Source organism: Vulpes vulpes, chromosome 5 (genome assembly GCF_048418805.1).
Source record: "Vulpes vulpes isolate BD-2025 chromosome 5, VulVul3, whole genome shotgun sequence".
Classification (NCBI taxonomy): domain Eukaryota; kingdom Metazoa; phylum Chordata; class Mammalia; order Carnivora; family Canidae; genus Vulpes; species Vulpes vulpes.
The window spans coordinates 88,058,592-88,079,328 of NC_132784.1; the positions used below are offsets into that span (position 1 = coordinate 88,058,592).

The 20,737-nt window shown below is 38.7% G+C and overlaps 1 protein-coding gene across 23 annotated transcripts in view; it reads right to left on the minus strand.

Annotated features, from left to right (window-relative positions):
* The window catches only part of LRRC4C (leucine rich repeat containing 4C), a 1,155,475-nt gene that overhangs the window by 371,889 nt on the left and 762,849 nt on the right, over nucleotides 1-20,737 (minus strand). Inside the window, exon 1 of one of the 23 annotated variants that reach the window (XM_072759177.1) lies at nucleotides 2,711-2,891. The exons of the other annotated variants lie outside the window; for them this stretch is intronic. The gene's annotated coding sequence lies outside the window, so the exon portion shown is untranslated. Of the gene's footprint in view, nucleotides 1-2,710; nucleotides 2,892-20,737 lie in introns of those variants that run through there. 23 annotated transcript variants of the gene reach the window in all.

Here is a 20,737-nt window from a genome sequence, read left to right on the forward strand (position 1 = left end):
ATGGGCCCAGGGCTCTGGGGGATACACGTCTGGCTAGCTGCATCCCCATCCCCATCCCCATCCGCATCTCCATCCCCATCCTGTTCCACAGCAAGTACGTTCTCTGTCTTCTTTGGTTACCACTTCTTTGTCTATCTAATTACTTCCTTCACGAAGCCATCTATTTCTTAAATGACAGACCATGACTCATTCCATCATCTCTATATCTGTGCTACTGCCTGACCTTGATGCTTTGCCTGTGATAGCTGCTTAGTAAATGCCAGTTAAATATATAAAAGCCAAGAATGCTATGGATAGGAAAGCCAACATTGCAATTTTCTCTGATGTCATTTCCTGTCTTCCATAAACAGAGCTGCTGGAAACCTAAATCCTCTACCCAGCTTTTTGGGGCTAGTGATACTTGACAGTTCTTTTTCTGCTAGAACCAAAGAATCACCAAATCACATTGATTCCACTTTCCCTTCCTTTTCTTTCTCATTCCCACATCTCTTTATATGTTTGCCCTAACACCGTGGCCTTAGAATCAGAAATATAAAGTCTCCTTTTTACTCTTGCATTATAAAAAATAGCATTGCTGTGGGCAAATCATTTATTCTCTGCACCTCCCTCCCCTACAAAAACAAAGAAGTGCTTAAAAAAGGGGAGATCGCTGTGATTCTGCATACCATTTTATGTTTGGGTTCTAGAATGTGCTAATCGTCTTAAACACTGTTTTTTTTTTTTTTTTTTTTTGGTCTCTAATCAAAATCTCCTGTTTGCTAAAGTTCTTAAAGCTCTGGGCCTGCTGCTTCATGGGTCTGAAGACATTTCCTCTTATTAGGATTTACATCCTGGGTATTGTAAGTATACCTTGCATTGCCATTTATCTGCAGAGATTCTCTGAAGGCCCAGACTGTAGGTTCTCCATTTGTTTCCAACAGAGGTCATAACAACAGGGACCACTTTTTATAACAGTTCCTTAGCTTGGGAGTTTACCAAGAGCAGGCTCTCATTCATAGGAAAATCAACCTCTCTTCCCTCCCTTGTTCCCTCGCCCTCTAGGGTGTGGACAGGCAAGCTTCTGGCCAATGGGGACATTTAGTCTCACCCATCCCTTTAAGGGTCTGGTTTTATGCAGATATATCAAGTTCACATTCTAAATGTGTAAGCCAAGGCTGAGTTTCCAGGCTCCATACAACTATATTCAAACCCCTTCTCCCTTTTCCACAGAACAATACAGGTCAGTGCTCATATTTTATCATGTCCCTTTGTTCTTTGTCTTTTTGATAACTGTTTATATACTTATGAGCTGCAGTATACATGTCAACTGATTATTATATTTTATACATTTGCTATTCACTTTATTTTATGTTATTTTTTTTATTTTCTTAGCACATGGGTGTCTAGCTTGTTGTAAATGGAACCATCTAGGAGCATATTAAGCAGTGTGCTGCTTCATTTTCTCTTATTATAGGACATCTGGCACACCGTGGTTACCAAAATAATCTGAAAATGCCATCTTAATTTACTCCGTGACCTCCAGGGTATAATAAAAACTTCTAGGCCAGTCAGGCAGGACTTTCTACAAATCCTGCCACATTCGTCAGTCTTACCTTCTTAGTCCTCTCCATGGAACTGTGCCTTCCTGCTACTGAGCCCGTGTAGATGCTCCTGGACATATTTAAAATGTACGTGACTCTCCTCCAACCAAACCCCACCCTTCTTTCAGGACCAATTGAAGCCTTACTTTCTTTGAAAAGCTTCCCTGATTACTCCAAAGCCCTGTCCTTATGAACTTATAAGTTCATATACCCCATATGTACTCTTGTAAACCATATACCCCATACAAGGCCCTGCAGCCTCAACTTCATGTTGAGATAGGCAGGTGACACGGAAAAGGATGTGGACTTGATAAAAGGTGTCAAAAGTGAAACCATAATGATCAGTGGCAAATGACATCCAGTCAACGGTGTAAGGGAGATGTTGAGGGGGCAGTGTGACAAAATCAAAGTTAGCAGCTGCTTCTGTGTGTCACCTCAGTATCATCCCCACTCAAAGACCAGCCAGTGTTGTTAGAACTTCCAACTTTGGAGAAAAGCCAAGAATCTGCATTTTTAGGTAGCATACAGTGGTTCCTTTCCAATTTTATTGACATAGAATATAGTCACCAAAACTGTACACTTCTTGAAAACTACTATCCGTCTTATAATTCTTGGGCTTGCCCATTCACAAAAGATAGCCACGTACACAGATCATCAGAAATCATTTGTTGAATTGAAATGAATTTTCACTAGTTTCTAATATTCACCATGCCTGAATGAAGAGGATAGGATACAGGGTACCCTGAAAAGACAGTTTAATGGTAACAACAACAACAGAGTTGTGCTCTTTACTTTCTTTAAGAAGAAAAATTTTAAAAAAATAAAAATAAAAATAAATAATAAATAAATAATAAAATAAAAAGAAGAAAAATAATAGATTTTCTGAAGGAGACCATACTCTTATTAGATAGGTCAAAGTGGTAGCCTCTGTAAGCGAGAAAGTAGAAGAATTAGATGTTTGAAATTTTATGATGCCTCATGGCCTTGGGTTTTAAGACAAAAGCATGACTCCCTCTTAAGTAATTTAAAAGGAATCTAAATAAATAAATAAATAAATAAATGGAATCTTGTCAGCAGTGATTTTGCTGAAGACTACCCATTTTTGTATTAAAACGTGTGGATATACTTACCATAAAAACTATGAAGGGGGATCCCTGGGTGGCGAAGCGGTTTGGCGCCGGCCTTTGGCCCAGAGCACGATCCTGGAGACCCCGGATCGAATCCCACATCAGGTTTCCGGTGCATGGAGCCTGCCTTCTCCCTCTGCCGGTGTCTCTGCCTCTCTCTCTCTCTGTCTCTCTCTCTCTGTGACTATCATAAATAAATAAAAATTAAAAAAAAAAAAAACTATGAAGGCCCATATCCTTACCTTCATGTCTTTCTGAGTTCCCAAAACATCTACTACTGACAGTCAAAAGGTGAGCTTTCCAAGGAAAATGTTTCCAGCATCCTTATATAGATAGGTGGCAGAGAAAGGGAAATCCTTCTAGACTGCCAGGCCCAAGTATGCCCTTTTCTTTCTTTTTCTTTTTTTTTTTTTTTTTTTTAAGATTTTATTTATTTATTCATGAGACACACAGAGAGAAAGAGGCAGAGACACAGGCAGAGGGAGAAGCAGGCTCCATGCAGGGAGCCCGATGAAGGACTCCATCCTGGGTCTCTCGAATCACGCCCTGGGCCCAAGGCAGCGCTAAACCGCTGAGCCACCTGGGCTGCCCAGTACGTACACCCTTTTCTAATGAAAACTTTGCCATATCATTTTTATTAAATACGCACTGATTTTCTTTTCTTTTCTTTTCTTTTTTTTTTTTTTACAAATTCCAAACATTTTCCATATCCCAAACCTGACAGTGTGAGGAATAAAAGGAAGAAAGTTAATACCTAGAGGGGAGATACGGGTGAAGGGAGCACAAAGTTTGCCATTCAGGTAAGACATACATATCTTTTAGCCTCCTCTTCAGGAAGTTTAGCAGCAGGCTGACCCCAACTGCTGTGTTCAAACAGAGACACACAGGAAGTATAAATAAGGATTTGCAGGAAAAATAAGAGTTCTCCTTGTAAGTGAGATTTTTTTTTTTTCTGTAAATGGAAGTTTCGAATATCTATGAAGAGAGCCTGGGTCAACATAATTATGTCAACATATTTCAGAGTTCATGCAGGTGCTTCCCAGCTGAAGCTCCCTTTCTCTCTTCTGTCTTCTTCCTTCCTCCTTCTATCACTTCCTATCTTTACTTTTTTTTATTTCTCTTTCACGCACTTATTGTCTATGCAGTTTTCTAGTTAACAATAACAAATAATATTCCTGTGATACACTCCTTGTTCTCACAAAGATCACACAGTCATAAAGGAGATTATGGACGACATGAGGATGAGGGTCATGAGAAAGCCACTAATAATAACAATAACAAAAAAAAGAATCTTGCTAAATCTCTACAGATATTATAAGAATTGCCTTATTTTTTTAAAACCACATTCTATCTGTATTACAGAGGGCAAGTGACATACTGTCTGGAAGCCAGGTTCTGCATCTGTAATATAGCATCACAATCAGGCCCATTTCACAGGATTCTGATGACACTTAGCATAGTGCCTCATACATGGCACATGCTCCATAGTCGTTTGCTCCTATCGTTATCATTGCCTTTGATCTCACAGCTTGCAAATTAGAAAACTGAGCCTTGGAGAACTGAGCAGATGTGTTCGTGGTCACCCAATCTGCAGAAATCAGTAGTTGGAACATGTATGTGCTGACATGGAGAAATGAGCCATCGTGATTGGGCTAAATGAATACAGAATGGTATCACCAACCCCCAGGATAGCAGGAATACAACCAACAGTGCATGCTTTCCAAGATTTTAACTTAACCTTTGCATGTACCTCTCGAGACAAAACCATTAGCTCCATTTTAAAGATGGGAAAAATGAGTTTAGGAGGTCTGAGATTTGACCAAAATTACAGTTAGTACGTGTCTGAGCTGCATTTGTTAGACTTATGAGCACAAGCTCTTTCTGGCACACCACGCAGCCTGCACCAGAAAATGGCAATAGTTTGAATTCACACCTAGTCTTGGCAGTACTTGAGTCCGCTACAGATAGATGGCATTGAAATAATGGATTTTGCACAGCCTTCCCTGTAAATTAGCTTCCAGCCTTAATATAGTGTTCCTAAAGTTGATTTTTTGCTAAATGTTGCTTTATTACAGCAACACTATGTGTGGATTTAGTCCTTTTTGAAATGCCTTTTCCCCAGAGGCACATCAGCCAACAATAACAGCAGCTATATTCAGCTGAGAGCACCAGATAACTGATTTATTTTGTCACTGGCACCTTTATGAGCTTCATTTGCTAAAGAAGAGCTGGAAAAAAAAAAAGAAAAGAAAAGAAAAGAAAAAGAAAGAAAGAAAGAAGGAAAAAACACATTTTTTATTTCTTTCTAAAATCATGGCACTAAAAGGCTTAAGTACCAGAAGTGATCTTGAAGCCAAATTTTGGGTGGACAGACTCATTATTTTAATGAGTCCTATTGCTAAGTGAATCCAGCATGGAGTTCGAGGCTTACCAGCAGTGAACTGAGTCTCTAGTTCCCCAAGTGGATACGCAGAAGTCAAGTAACGTCCTGCTGGCATTTCATCACCACTTAATGTCTGGACCCCTAATTTTTATTCTCCTCCCTTCAAGCTACCTAAATAGATATTTCCAGCATTAAAACTCTGTGCTAGTTCTAAAGAAAAAAAGAATAAACCATATAATGGCCTGAAACCTGTTGCCTCGACTTTTCCCACTGAGAACTTTACCTGAGGAATACAGTAAGCTTAAGCTTGACTGGGACTTAGAGAGCGCTTTAGTAATAGGCTGTTTAAGGGAATTTTTCCACGTAGATGGGCTGCTCTCACCTACTTGGATACTGAGAGGGAAGATAATGTGGCTCAAAACTTGGGTACCCTGAGGGCAGGTGCCACAGAAGCATCACTTTTGCATTTCATTCAGGAATCATTTATTGAGCATCTACTATGTGCCAGGCACTGTTTTTGTGACTAGAAGACAGGAGAGAACAAAGCAAACCAAGGTCCCCACCCCTGTGGGGCTTTTGATCAAGTGGAAGGATTCAGACGAGAAACAAAGTAAATCACTGAGATAAATAGTATGTTGGTGGTAGTAGGCGTGATCAACCACATCAAAGCAGGAAAGAGGGAGAGAGAATGCATGCGTGCCTGGGAACAAGGGTGCATTTTTCAATGGGGTGGTCAGAGAGGGATCCCCCAAAAAGTAAAGACTTGGGACAAGGTAGGCAGCCATATAGCTCTTCAGGAGCTGTTAGGTGTTGAATCGCATCCCTTTAAAAATGGTATGTTGGGGATCCTTGGGTGGCTCAGCAATTTGGCACCTGCCTTTGGCCCACGGTGTGATCCTGGAGTCCCGGGATTGAGTCCTGCATTGGGCTCCCTGCAGGGAGCCTGCTTCTCCCTCTGCCTGTGTCTCTCCCTCTCTCTCTGTGTCTCTCATGAATAAATAAATAAAATCTTTTTTAAAAAAATGGTATGTTGGTGTCCTAACCCCAGTTAAGAACAGGGTCTTATCTGGAGAAAGGATCTTTACAAGTCAAAATGAGATCTCTACTGCGGTCACTAATCCAATATGCCTGGTCTACTTATCAAAGGAGGACATTTGGAAACAGACTCACAGAGGGAAGGCAATGTGAAGAGACACTGGGAGAAGACAGCTGTCTGTAAGCCAAACCGAAAGCCCTAGAAAAGATTTTACTCTCACAGCCCTCATAAAGAATTGAATCTTCTAGACGTTTACTAGCTACCTGGGTGGCTCAGTGGTTGAGCATCTGCCTTTGGTTCAGGGCGTGACCCCAGGATCCCAGGATCAAGTCCTGCATCGGGCTCCCCACAGGGAGCCTGCTTCTCCCTCTGCCTGTGTCTCTGCCTCTCTCTCTGTGTCTCTCATGAATAAATAAAATCTTAAAAAAAAAGAGCCTGCTGACACCTTAATTTCATATTTCTGGCCCCCAAAACTATTGTTTAAGTTATTTCTGTTGTGAAGCCAGCCAGTGTGTGGTACTTTCTTATGGCATCCCCAGTAAACTAACACAGGAGCAAGGAGAAGCATGAGTGGGAGGGAGTAGTCCGAGCATGCTCATGAGAGAGCAAGGGGCCACAGCTAGTGGAAAGGAGATATTTGGGAGCACTCAGTTTGCTGCGGTGCTTCAAAGTTGACAAAGCACCTCCATGTTCATTTTTATTTGCATCACCACAACTCAATGTAACCAATGGGATGAGTGTGTGTGTGTGTGTGTGTGTGTACATCTCCGGAACCCAAAAGAAGGGGAGGCTCAGAGAGTTAAAATCCCTCTGCAAAGTCACAAAGCTGGACATTGATAGAAAAATTCCTTAAGCCATCAATATCTGACTCCAAACTGAATATTTCCTAATCTCATGCAGGTGGAGAAAAATACCTGTTCCTTAAACCGTGTTTGTCCTCATCAAAGCAACTCTTTCCTCCCCTCATTATCTCTTATGAGGATGTGCTCCTCAGGATACGATCGGGAGGGGATATAGTTTGATTAACACGCACTGCCGGAAATAAGATGTTAAGGGCAGCCGGGCTATTCTCACGTCGATTGCCGTGTCATCCTGATTGGATTTGAGACAACTGGGAGTGCAAACAGGATGGGATCACCTTGGCCCTTTCCCGGCGCCACTCACAGGTACAGAGAATAGGTCCTGTCATAAACGGGTTGGCTTGTATGTGAAAAGGGACAGCAAAGCCATTTTATCTGGGAGTCGCATCACAGGACCTAAAAAATGTCTTACACAGAATTTAGGGACAGATTGATATTCAGAGATGAGAATGAGAAAAAAACCAACTTCACATTCTGGAAGCAGTTAAAGCAACAATGAATCAATCGTGTTTGGGAAATAGAGGCCTGTATTCCCCGCTCTGGGAGGATTGATAAGCTTGAGAATTTCTCCATCTGAGAATCACTACTTGGTAACTAGGAGTGTGCCAAACCCTAAGGACTTTATGGAGATTGCATCTATTTATACTTTACATACCAGGGATTAAGTGAATTAAATATCAAGAGGGAAAAAAAAGTGAAAATACTATATGAGGGAGAAGCATTTAAATGCTGTTGAGTTTATCGCATCTCGTACTTGTGGGCTATGATTTCATTAGGCAATAGGTAGGTGCTACTGATACTGTGGCAAATTCTACCAGAGTATAACGTGGTATCCTTGAAATATGTATTGTATTAAAATGTTAACTGACAAAATTAAACAGACATGCTGTCTACTTGACAATAACAAGGAAACGGCCGCATTTTAAACCAAATTATCACCTTTCATCTCGTGTCTTCCCAAGACACCTAGAACTTTAATTGAATAATAATAATGTCACGCTTATAAAGCTAATAGGTTGCAGATATCAAGAGACCTGATGTGGGAATTACAAAGTGAGAGGTCAACAAGCTTATTTGCTCTAAATTAGTTAATATGCGTTATTAAATAATATTAATTAGATAATTTAATAATGATACAGATGCAGACTTTTAAAGCTTAGCCCCTAATCTCATGTCTGCTTCTCTCCTAAAAGCAATCCTTTTTCTTTTCTCCTTTGACTAGGAGGCTTATCCAAGTTTCACCTCGAACATACCCATTCTCAGAACATTTTGTCTCCGCTGCAGATGCAAAGACCAACTCTGATATAACTAAAGGTTATTTATGTTTCCATACTTTAGAGTCAGATTCATAAGGTTCTGTCCTAAGAAAAGAAAACAAAAAGTCTATGTATTGCAAACACATCACAACAAACGACTCTTTAATGTCCCGTCAGCCTCCAGACTAATTGACAGTCTTATTTGCATAAGTGGAGAAGCAGGAAGTACAGAGAGACAGATGGGTGAATATTAATTGATGTTCATAAACCTGAACAGTGCTGTTTGCATTCGTCAATCCAGCTTCTCAAACAACAAGTATTATTTAGAGTGTATTACAGCCAAGCAGTGACACACAGAACGCCATCCGGGAAGGGGCCCACTGGCATTGCCTTGGATTTATCCACACAGTTAGTACCCCCATGGGGTCGCCCATCCCACATGGCCTACAGCTGAGGGAAACTAAATTTGGGATGGGAAAGAAGAAAGGCCTAAGAGCAGCCTAACACGCTCCCCCCAGCTGTAATCGAAGTTGGAGAAAACCTGCTTCCATTAATATTTATTTACAAAGAGGCATCACGCCCACGTTGTGGACTGATGGAGTCGGCCAAGTATGTTCAACTCGGAAAAGGAAGAAGATCTAAACTTTCATTTTTGTCCCGGCTTTTGGTCTCTATTTTAGTCCTCTATTATACAGGGAGGATTAGAAAGACCTCAGTATGAGGTCTAGGGTTTCCTGGGCCAGGGTTTCATCCCTTCCAATCTATCTTAGCCTTTGAAATTCTATATTCACCTTATAGCCATAAGACATAGGAGCCTAAAGACATCAAGGTCTGCCTTAGTCCAGGCAGCTGTAACAGAAACACCAGAGACTGCGTGGCTGAAACACAGGAAATTTCTGTTCTGAAGACTAAGAAGGCCAAGATCAAAGTACCAGTTGATTTGGTTTCTGGGGAGGGCCCCCCTTCTAGTTGGGGGAGGGACACCGTCTTGCTATAACCTCACATATGGCGGAGGAGGTATCACCTCGTGTTTTTTTCTTATAAGAGCACTAATCCTACCTATGAGGGCTCTACCTTTAATGACCTATTTATCTTCCAAAGGCCCCACCTCCAAATATCATCACACTGGAAATTAAGTCTTCAATGTAAGAATTTGGGGGAGGGGCACAAACATCTGTTCGTATCCCAGTGAAAATGCAAATGCATTACTTGGTTCTAGAGCTGACACCACAAGTTCTATGTTCGAATGGTTAAAACAGGAACCCAGGAGTCAAGAGTACAAATATGGCTCTATTGCAAACAGGATTTTGAAGCTGAGTAAGACATTTTCACCTCATTTGCTCATGTATAGAGTAGATGGTGTGCTTAACAGAGATCATCTCAAAGGGTTCTTCCAGTTTGCCACACTCCATGATTCTAGGTATTATTAATTTTAAATCATTAAGAGAATATAAAAAGAAATCACATTTAGTTATCATCTGCTATCTATGCAGATATTCTATCTGATGAGTTTTAAATGAATTAATCCATTTAGGTTATTAATCTTTGCTGGGGACACTCTTTCCTTGGATATCACAAAGCTAAGTCCTATTCTGCTTTCTGACTTTTCCCACATTTCAGCCCTCTCCTCCATACTCTATATTCTTGATCTGCCTCAACCTCATCTATTTTCCCATAAGACTTGTTGCATTATAACTTACCATTCAATTTACACATCTATTATTTTTACTGTGATTTCTTTTCTATTTGCTACAAAATAAGATTCACAAACTGTAAAATTTGTTTTTTTTTCTTTTCAGGTATAATTGGCATATAACATTATGTTAGCTTCTGATATACCACATAGTGATTTGATATTTGTGTATATTGGGATGGTGCTTGGAAGAGCACCTCCAAGAAGGGACTTGTGATAGCTCATTTTACATCTAGGCCACGGCTACTAGATATTTGGTAAAACACTGGCTTGGATACTGTTGTAGACATACTTTTTAGGTAGAATTAACATTTACATCAGTAGACTTTGAATAAAGCAGTTTATCTTCTATAATGTGGATGAGTCTCATCCAACCAGTTGATGGCCTGAAGGGAAAAATATACCTTCACCGAGAAAGAGAAAATTCTGTCCGTTGACTGTCCTGATTGAGCTGTATTATCAACTCTTCCCTTGGCTTCCAGCCTGCTGGCCTGCCTGCAGATGTTAGATATGCCTGCTTCCACAATCACATAGCCAATTCCTAAAAATGAATCTCAAAAGAATGAAAAGTCACAGACTAAGAGAAAATATTTGCAAAAGATAGATCTATCTGATAAAGGACCGTTCTCTAAAATACAGAAATGACTATTTTCTAAAAATATTTTATTTATTTATTTATTTATTTATTTATTTATTTATTTAAGAGCTAGAGAGCACATAGTAGGAAAGGGAGAACCAGACACCCCACTGAGAATGGAGCCCAACGTGGGCTTGATCCCAGGACCTTGGGATCATGACCTAAGCCGAAGGCAGATGTTTAACTGATTGAGCCACTCAGGTGCCCCCGGAAAGAACTCTTAACAATAAAAAATGAAAAAAATAAGCCAAAAACCTGAAAATAAGCCAAAAAATAAGCCAAAAACCTGAAAATAAGCCAAACACCACCAAGTAAGATCTACAGGTGACAAAGAAGCATATGATAACACACTCTACATACCGATGAAAAGGCCAAAATCCAGGACAATGACAATACCAAATGCTGGCAAGAAGGCGAAGCAACAAGAACTGTCATTCATTGCTGGTGGCGGTGGGAATACAAAATGATACAACTGCTTTGGAAGACAATTTGGCAATTTTTGTTATAAAACTAAATATATTTTTATCACATGATCCAGGAGTTGGACTCCTTGGCATTTATCTGAGTTGAAAACTATGTCCGCATACAATTCACATATGAATGTTTATAGCAGCTTTATTCATAATTGCCCAAACTTGCAAGCAACCAAGATGGCCTAGAGTAGGTGAAAGGATAAAATGAGATACATCCAGACAGAATATTATTCAGAGCTAAAAAGGGATAAACGATCAAGCATGAAAAAGAACATGGGAACACTTACATGCATGTTACTAAGTGAAACACATTAACCTCAAAGGCTACATATGGTAGGATTCCAACTATATGACATTCTGAAAATTTAAAACTACAGAGGCAGTAAAAACATGGGTGGTTGTCAGGGGTTGGATATGGAGAGATGAAGACATGGAATACAGGGGATTTTTAGGGAAATGAAGCTAGTCTGTACAATACTGTAATAGTAAATGCGTGTCATTATGATTTTATCCAAGCCCACAAAATGTAGAACATCAAGAGTGAACCCTAACATAGACCGTGCACTCTGGGAGATACTGATGTCTCAATGTTAGTTCATCAGCTGTAAGAGAACTATCACTGTAGTGTCTGATGTTGATAACAGAGGGCGCAGGGGGCATATGGGAATGCTTTGACACCTCAGTTTTTCCATGAACCTAAAACTCCTCTAAAAACAAAGTCCTTTAAAAAATAATTATTATCTTTCTATACATCCTTTTCCTTCTGTTGCTCTGGAGAACCTTTGTGTAGAACTCAAAATATATTTGTTGAGTCGATGAAGGTGTACTGAATCAATCTCTTTGAGGAAGATGAAACCGAGGGAGGGTTTGCTTAAGGACATACAGCCACCCAGTAGAAATGGAATTTGAACTGACTGGCTTTCCAAGCCTAAGCCTTGGCGCTCTCCCAAATATGTGGACTCTAAAGCCCAGTGGAAATAGAATCCAAGGGAAATGAGTTTTGACGGACTCTTGAGAGGTGGAGAGGATGTGCCAATAAGGAGCACATGTGGGGGAGCCTTTCAGACCCTTCTCAATGATCAGAGCCTGGAGGGCACAAGATGTCCAGTAGATGCGAGTGTTTCAGAGATGACTGAACATGAGGCCAACTTCACAGATCTCTGCACAGCTGCCCATGTCAGAAAGAGTAACGTTGTCATATGACATACACCTTGGCAAGAGATGGCTATGTCCTTGTTTTAAACCAATAATCCTGAACAATATGTTTTCTAATTATGACAATGGACCCAAATTTATACTGATTTTAATGTGAAAACAATGACATATATAATATATGCCCTTTATCATTCTAAAAAGTGTTAATCTGTATTATAATACTTTCTAGTTAAATAACTTATCTAAGACCTGATGTGCCAGCCAACAAAGCTCCTGAGACTTACTAATCACTGTAGTCTTGGAAAACAAAGATAAAATATGAGACCAGATTTTGACAATAAAGACTTTTTAATCTAAGCATCTGTATGTAAAAATGTTTAAAAGCAGAGAAAAATCTATCAATAATTTTTTAGAAGAATGCATTAAAAAGTTTTCGTATCCCAATTGTATTTTATATAACCTCACATCCAGAACTTTTAATATCGCTCTAGACTCTTCAAATGACACTTTTAACTGAAACACAGACTCTGGCAGTATCTTTTTCTCTACCATCATAATCATAGAAACTGTATTGTTTGTAACACAAGTAGGACGCATTATACTTTCTCTATTGGCAGAGAGAATTCTGTGCAAAACCATTAGGAAGAGATCCAGTGAGTTATAAATAACATCACATACAATACAAAGGAACTAAACACTTCAAATGTTAAGGAATGACACATTTCAAGAACCTTTCAATTAACCCTTAAATATTTAGAACTATGATTTTTATTATTTTTCATGTGATTTTACTGTTTGGCACAATAAGATCTTCTCCAGTTGGCAAATGAAAATTTCACATTTAAATTTGCTACTCAATCAATAATGAAGTACCATAATTCTCATATAATATATTTTAAATAGTATAATGTGTACTAAAATAGGAATTTCTCTTCCTATTAGGAAGAGTGTTATTTGATACAATTTTACTGGAAATAATTTGGCTATATGAGGTGTCAAGTACTAAAATGGGTTCATACGTTTTTGACTCAAAAAATCTAATACTGGAAGTATATATTCTTCTTTTAAAATTAAAGCTGTGGACAAAATATTATTTCAGCTGGACCCTCTCTAGGCATCCTCTCAATAGGGCTGAAGAAAAGCTGTGTCTTTCAGGTGCCTATGAGGCAGCCCCCAAAATGAGTTTTATATTTACCATTTAGTAATGTGCAGGAGCCAGCTCCAATCTGCTCATGAAAGACAATGATTAAATTTTCAGGAATTTTATGAACTGGTTGTTTAAATAAGACCTTTAATAAAAATGAAATTATAGAAATGTCCAATTTAATAATTTATATTAAAATACTTAAAACTTATTCTTACTAATAATTTTATTACATTTTACTATTCCTATGCTCTTCAGGTTCTTTCCACCTGCTACAGTGACAAGGGAAAAAGAGAATAGTATGCCACTGTGCCTATTCAACTCCATGCTCAGTAATACCACCTCTGTAGCTTGAAATTGGCCATGATTGGGAGTATATACACTGCAGAAATCAGTAAGTGCTACAAATCATGGCTTTATTTCTTGTTTTGTTGATTGTCTAAACAAGTCTCTCAACCATTTTTGTTTCATTTTTATCACCCCCCCATTAAGAAGCCCTTTTGGATATTTTTATCCTAACTGTCCCCTCATGGAATACTTAAGCCACAGACAGTTCCGTTTATATACTGTATGTATGTCTATGCTTTCTACATGGAAAGAATAACATTTTTTGCCCCATCCTGATGGCTGGTTTTTGCTCCCATGAAGCTGTATAACCCTCCCCACCCTCTGCTTTGATGATGAATGGTCTAAACTTAAAAAGTGAGGGGGAAATGTTAATAATGCAGATTGAACTCAAGTATCTCATGTCTGTACACCTTACATTGTGGACAGCATAATAAATTGAGAAATACTCTTCTAGCATTTGAACACTGTTGTCCAATTTCACAAAAAGATCCATTACTTCATTGGCAAACTAGTGGTTTCATTATTTCTTTGTTGTTCTACCTTTGTCTTAAATGTTAATGTAAATGAAGATAATACTATCAATCAATGCTCAATCAATATTTTCAATCAATACTCATATTAGAAACACATTCTTTTATCACTTGCAACCAACCAGAGGTTGGCTATCATCACAACACTTCAGTAAAAATTGACAAAAACATTGTATGAGAAGCAAATGGCTATATGGAATTTACAATAAAGAGTATTTTATATTTTATCACTACCTGTAAATTGCATGTTAAACATCTTTTATATCACTAAAGTTTATACAAAGTGTCTATGTGTGTACACATGTGTACGTTCGGTCCCCTTAGAGCCGGTTGTTAGAGGCATTTACCAGCACACCACTGGATAGTCTATAATCTCTCAAATCAAACTAATGTAAATATCTGCACCAAACTGATGAAATTCCATCCAGACGTTTTTCGAAACAATAGGTTTCAGTGAAGGTTAACTATGGGAGGAGGAATTAGGAGAAAAAAATTTAACTTTATTGTATTCTCCTACAAATTTTCAAAAAGACATTGAACTTTCTACCGTCCCCTGGGACTCACATGCAACCTTCTAAGGTACTATCACAATGGTGTAAATGCGTGACCAGAGGCCCCTAAGGGGGAATGGAAGGGCCAATCTGGGGAGGCCCTGAAACGGTGGGGAGGACAAGAGACAAAGAGTATCTAGTTAAAATAAGGGAAGGAAGGAGAATAGAAAAGGCAAAGAATTGAAGCTATCCCAAGGCTGTTTCAGGAGTAGGGATTATACATTTCAGAGGATTAGGAAATCAGCACATAGCACAATCACCCAAAGAGTCAACAGAAAGGCAACAAAACAGGAAGGAAAAAAATAAAAGGGCAGTAAAAGAACATATCCCACCTTTGTCCCTCCAGTTTTGGTTAATTATCTACATTCAAATCCAGGAAGGTCACTAAATTCCATGAGGGGAGAGAGAAATTGTTGGCTCGCCAGTGGTTGAACAGTAGTTTTGCATTGTTGCTTCATACTTCTGACTCTAACTCTAAGTCATCTAGCCAGATGTTATGTGGAATAGAACCACCCTCTGAGGTCTTCTTACTGGTACTTTTAGGGATTCCGTATCCTAATTCACTCACAGTATTACCGCGATTCTTATTCCGGGCCCAACGACCAGCATTAGGAAGAGTATATATTCCTCCAGTTTCCGTGAAGGCAAACTTCATGAATCTTCCTCACTAACATTCAGATGCAGGCATTGCTACGGAAGAATCACAGAGCTTTTTAGCAGATTTCCTTTCAAACTTTCAAGAAGGATCGGAGCATTGTCTTCTATTTCAAACCGAAGGAGGAAAGAGATATCTCATTGGGTTCTGGCAATTATGTGTAAATCCTCAGGAAAACAATACAATAATCAGGAATCAAATTTTAGGGGCATCTGGGGGGCTCAGCAGTTGAGTGGCTGTCTTGGGCTCAGGGCATGATCCCAGGATCTTGGGATCAAGTCCCACATGGGGCTCCCTGCTCAGTGAGGAACCTGCTTCTCCCTCTACCTGTGTCTCTGCCTCTCTCTTTCTCTGCATCTCTCATGAATAAATAACTAAATCAAATCTTAAAAAAAAAAAGGGAATCAAATTTTAAAAATCTAAATCTTGAATGCACTTATTTAAAATGTTCTCTTTTCTTCTTAACTGTATAAGAACCAAGAAGGGTAAAACCCTTACTTTGATCCAAATATAAAATAAGATTAATAAAATCTTCTTTCTCGCACTTTAGTCCTCCTCTCACTATTTCCCTTCTCTATCTCCCTCTTACCATCTAATTCTGATACTTCTAAAGAAAACAACAAAGCAGATAACAGTGAAACAAGACACAAGTTCCAAGACTTGCATATTTTAATCATAGCGAGAAATAATGTTCTTTCACATTAAGTAACATACCATATATTTCTAACACATATATCCTATAGGGGTCTCTAATCAAAATGTTTAATTTATAGAAAACAGATGGCTCTAGCTTTCCTACCAACTTCTGTTTATTATGATAAATTTGAAGCCAGAGATATTTCCCTTAGCGAGCCTAAAAATTTAGACAGATGATATAGAAAGAGAAAGAGTTAGCAGTAGGAATAAATTCTGAGACATTACCATTCACTGGTCTAAAAAGGCTGGTCCATAGCCTCAGATAGATTATCAGTTGTTTGTCCCAAATGACATAAATCACATGTGAAAGTAGATTTGGTGCATGTCTCAATGGACTCTACAGTCCAATTGAGCCTCCTGTTTCTGTGCTGGCGCCCATTGTAAATCACCAGCTCTCCACGTAGCTGGGCCTTGTGGATGAACTATTAAGCAGTTCTGGCTCTCTTTGGGGCTGTAACATTCCACCATAAGGAGTTGGCAGGATGACCAGAGCCAGGGAAAATGCAGGATAAAATAATTCACACAGAGGAGATGATATCTACCTCTATTGTTCAAGTCAGTGATTAATTATAATAGATAAAAGATCAAAATTGTCAGGACAATTACAAGGCAAGCTTCACTTTTGTGTAACATGTATAAATAAGATGATGAAAAGAGCTTCAGAGTCAAACAGATCAGGGTGAGAAGCCCTTTCTTATCACATCATATTAGCTGTTTGTATAATTTGCGGCATCACGAGCTGTTAATTTCCCAGTCTCAGTTTTTCCCATCCATACAATAAAGCAAAAACAAAACAAAAATCAAAACCAAGACCAAAACGCAAAAAAGGACCAAGTGCAAATCTGAGAGCTGATTTCTGTAATGTCATTCGTACATATTAAGACTGAAATAAAATGGTATTTTTAGATCCAGCTCCATGACACAAATTGTGCTTTATTCTTATGTCATTTGTTTTTTACCTAAGAACCAGTTTTCTTTTTTCTTTTTTAAGATTGTTTTTATTTATTTATTTATTTTTCGAGAGAGAGAGAGAGAGAGAGGCAGACACACAGGCAGAGGGAGAAGCAGGCTCCATTCAATCCTGGGTCTCCAGGATCACGCCCTGGGCAACAGGCAGGCGCTAAACTGCTGAGCCACCCAGGGATCCCCTCTAAGAATCAACTGTAAACATGAAGAGTTACACTGAAGTTTAAGCAAAAGAATGATGAAAAGTCAAAGTACAGTGGAAAGAACATGGAATTTAGAAGCAGAGCTGATGATGAACTATGTCTCCACCACTTATTTGATTGTGAGCAGATCAATTGGTGTCTTTAAATGCCTCGTGTGCAAACTGAAGGCTTATAGTAAAGATTCTGTGTATCGTGTCTTATGCATACAGATGCCCTACGTAGCACGCAGGATTATCATAGGCCAGAAAGTGTCACTGAACTGGAAAATTTACACTTGGGATTGGGAAACAAGACTGTTCCTAACAATAGCGATGATCACACCAACTTACGTTATCATTACCCTTTATCCCTTCAAGTATCCTCTATCTCAAGCACTTTCTGAAGTCTGCAGGGCAGGCATTATGCCCATTCTCAAGATGAGGAAAGTAAATCTGACATCTCCATAATTCATGAAGAGGAGCCTGCACACATGCGCGGGCACGTACATGCATGTCCGTGTGTATGAGAAACATAAAAGTCACATTACTGGATAATTATGTTTTAATGAAGTGGGAAAATCTCTAACAATGACTGATGTTATTAAAGATGAAGAACGCTGAGGACTGAAAAAATGTTTTGAATCCTATGTGCCTTCAACGTCGCTGCTATTTTACTTCCACATATTTATGATTGAATCACTATTGTTTGATGAGCCATTTTATCCTAAGTGGCATTATTGAAAAGATTAATGAGCCAGGAGACCTGGTGAATTAAATTAACATTTTTAAAGTTAAAATTTATCCAGGTAATAATAATTAAGCCTACAGAATATTCAAGGACAATACCAACAATATTAATCTTACCCCACTGCAGAAATGATTCACATTGTATACTTAAATTACTCATGAAAAGATCTGTTTTCGAACACCAACTACTGTCATTGTTTAGCACTGCAGTTGTTGCTCAGAAATACAAGTTTAAAGATTCAAAGAGAATGGAGTGTGGAATGAAAAGCACACAACTTATTAGAAATCAGAATTAAAATGAATGCACTGAATGAATAAAAACTCACATTCGAGACAATAACATCCTTAAAACATTCAAGCCTTTAATCTACTGTTTTGGAGACTAGATAATTAGACTGATCCTGTGTAGACACTGTCCAATCATAGCAGAAGCGAGAGTTTCCAATATGCAGAGTAATTCTGAAAAGTATGTCTGCCCCATTTAGACTTTGTCTTATTTTATGGCTATCTCAGCACTAACCACATGCTGCCCTCAAAATATCCAAACCAAGAACTTTCAAGGTCTTTTTTTTTTTTCCTCCTAGAAGGAAAATATTTCAAGGTGGGAAAGAATCAGCTCATTAAAGAAAACTTCTGCTATCTCTTTAAACATCTTCTTCTTTTTCAGTTCTCTTATTTTGACTAATTCCATCACCGTTGTACCTCTCCTGCCCCCAAATGTGTACTGTCTCCCCTTCAGATTTTCATCTTGACCAATGGTGTCCATTAAGGTAGACCTTTGTTTCCTTTTAGCTCAGACAGGCTTGGATTTAAAAAAGGATTGGGGAAAGGGCACAGATAAATATATGGAAGTCATGAAAATATCTTGTGCATATGCCTAAATTATTTACTTCAGAGTTTGTGGCTGCCTCAACAAAGGAATTTTCTTTAGAGAGCTTCATGATATCTTCTAGCAAAGGCAAAAAAAGTGAAACAGATCCCCAGTTGAAACCCTTTTATGAAAAAAATTAAAAAAAAAAAAAAGAAACCCTTTTATGGTCTTCCTTCCATATTCCATAGCCTACCCGAAGAGCTATGTTTTGGAAATATGCTAGGTGACTAGTTCCTGAGAATATTCTCATGTTTTAAATGTCTATCACATTTACCTATCATCAGAACATTTTTTTTTCCGTCAGAGCAATTCTATACCAAATAATACTATGGGGAGATCGAAACAAAGAACAAATATCAAGTCCTATAAGCAGATTCACATATACACAGTCTCAGACGTTGTCACTCTCATGCTCACCATAACCAAGGGAAGAGTCCCAAAATCAATGAAATATTCATTGATTTCCCAGAGCAACATCCTGCAGAGAGTTAATTAGAATGATTCATTAATCTGACTGGCCAGTGACACGTGTGGCTGTGTCCATAATAAAAACGTGACATTTTTTCCTTATACTTTTTCCGTTGCATTTAACTGATGATATTTGGAGTAGAAAGGCAGTAGGAAGATTTACTAATAGAAACTTGCATGAAGGGGGAAAATAGGAAGCCAGATTATTTTGAGAAAAGAGGAGGAGCTTTGGAGTCATCAGACCTGTGTGTGAGCTCTAGCGTCACCATCATTAAGCATGTGACTATATGACACCATTTATTTTGAGAGTTCAAAGGTTATTGTTCCAGGCTGAATCGATGGCTATCAATTGGATGTTCTCTTCCAGCCGTGGTGGAATGAGGGCTTCGAAGTCATAGATAATCTATATTTATGACTCTATACTCTTGTATAGACCACTTAATCCTCTGAACCTCAGTCACCTGACCTATTAAGGGGGGGGGGTACTGAAACATACCACTTCTAACTATTTTTATGGATAACATGAAATTAGGTACACTAAAATATTTTCAGGGAATAAAGGATCAATAAATATCTATTCTTCTTTTTCCTCTTCCTTTCTTTCCTCAATGTAACACGTTTAGGTGATTTTGTGTCCATTAAGAACTATTACCACAAAAACTGATATCAATTAAGAAAAGGGTTTGTTTTTCTTTCGTGTTTCCTGGATGACTTAACACAATGTTAAACACATACTGGATGCACATAGGGGAAAGCCTATGGTGTCCAGGGTGGGAGATCTAACTTTGGGCCCAAATCCTACTACCGCTTGCCTGAACCACCTTTGATAAATCACTTAACCTGTGTGCCCGTATGTAGAATGAGGGGATCAGATTGTAGGATTTCTAAGGCTTCTTCCACCAATATCCTCTAATTATCTAGTATCTACTCTCTCACTGATAGATTATTTTCATTCTTTGCTCCGAGAGTCAACGTTTTTGTTGCTTTTTAAATATATCGATGGATTCCTAAAGAAGGAGGTTAGATAAAGATACCGTTAGTTGGTTACAGGAGCATCCAACACAACTGATTTAATACAGTATTGGTCAAAGTTGAGTATTAGTGTTTTAGTGGCCATTAGTTGGGATTTTCTTCATGTAATCTGTAATGGAGCTGAAATTGACAAATAGTTGCAGTCTGTTATTCCATAACAGGGGACGTGAAGCAATGCTTTATGGGCCTGAGAAAGCAAACGTATTTACAGCAGACATAGTTATTAGATAGCATACTGAAAATATACAATAAACTGCGAAGAAATATTGCACACAGAGGCGATCCAGAGACAGCGCAAAGTTGATTTATACGTATTTTGCCAGTGTTAGAGACAGATTTCTAAACAGT